Here is a 1,496-nt window from a genome sequence, read left to right as displayed (position 1 = left end):
ACACACACACACACACACACACACACACACACACACACACACACAGAGGAGCGCTGGCATTCACAGCTCCACCTTAATGTGTCTCCTCAAACATTATGCCCTCTGTTGATGACCACCTCAGAAAACCCATTCAGACAGACACTTGCTTGCCACATATTTTCAGCTCCACTGGCGATGGTAAAGGAAAAGGGGGCCATGCTTCACAGAGCACCGCAGCAGCCCAGCCTGGAGACTAAGACTTGCTGCGGCCTTTGCCATATAACACAGTAATTACTAGATCAAATCTGTTCAAACTGAAGCAACGTTGTTCTATGATCCCTCCTATACTAATCAGCGCGCTGAGGTATGGCTGGGCGACTATAAATTGCTGACTTAATTAAAACCAGGACCTCTCTGTCATCTAATTACAGGGAGAAAAGGTTATTGCTTCGATGCAATTTTCCAAATATGATTCCTTCGCGGTTATTAAAAGCTCGGGCGTCGTTTATTGTTTCAGATTTTTCAATATGGAAATGGCCCCGGTGACAGACGTAATGACTCGGGGAAAACGCTTCATCTCGATAGTGGCCCGGCACGGCCATTTGTCTGAGATAAGTGGAGCGGACAGGGAACGGGAAAATGTCATGGCAGGCATCCCATGATTGCCTCCACTTTACAGTTGTCATTAAACAGAGCAAAGGTTTCTTTTCTCTTGTGTGGCAGCGATGAGAAGTTTATTAATCTCTCCAGAATAGAGCGCACTGTGGGTTATTAGAACAGCAGAATTTCACAAGAGAGAGGAGGGGGAGGAAATTGTGTGGAGTAATTTAGCGATGAGAGGCTCCACTCTGAGGTGTTGTTCAGTTAGATCTGTATCATGCTTGATTTCCAGTTTTAAGCCTTTCTGAGAACCACAACAGTTACAGAAAAGGGAATTGTAAAAAGTATCAACTTATAGGGAATCAAAATCTAAAATTAGAATCAAATCAAAGTAGAGCAGAAATACATAGTTTTGGTCAAAACAAGGTGAGAAGAGATCTTTCTGTGGAATATTTTACTGATATAGACTTTATTGTTGCTTTGTTGCTCTCTTTGTCTGAAAGCCACCAGCAGCTGGAGTAGACGCTAAATAGGATAGAAGAAGGCATTGCCAAGGACAACCATCCTAATAGTTCAGGATTCATTTGATATTTGATGTTCACTATCACAGTTTCAAGTGTGAACCTTTTATTCAGCAGTGATTATAGGTTTAAAATATCTTAATTAAATGCCCAACACAACACTTAAGTAAAAGCAAACATGACTGCTAAGATGAAATACTGCACACAAAAGCTGTCAGAAGAAAAAAACTTTTGATAGTTAGCCAACTCAGACTCATTTCCTTCTTATTCTAATTTTGCTGTTTAATATGATACAGTTCCCATCCATCCATCCATCCATCCATCCATCCATCCATCCATCCATCCATCCATCCATCCATCCATCCATCCATCCATCCATCCATCCATCCATCCATC

Source organism: Poecilia reticulata, linkage group LG3 (assembly GCF_000633615.1).
Source record: "Poecilia reticulata strain Guanapo linkage group LG3, Guppy_female_1.0+MT, whole genome shotgun sequence".
In the NCBI taxonomy this organism is placed as follows: Eukaryota; Metazoa; Chordata; class Actinopteri; order Cyprinodontiformes; family Poeciliidae; genus Poecilia; species Poecilia reticulata.
This window is presented reverse-complemented; position numbering follows the sequence as displayed.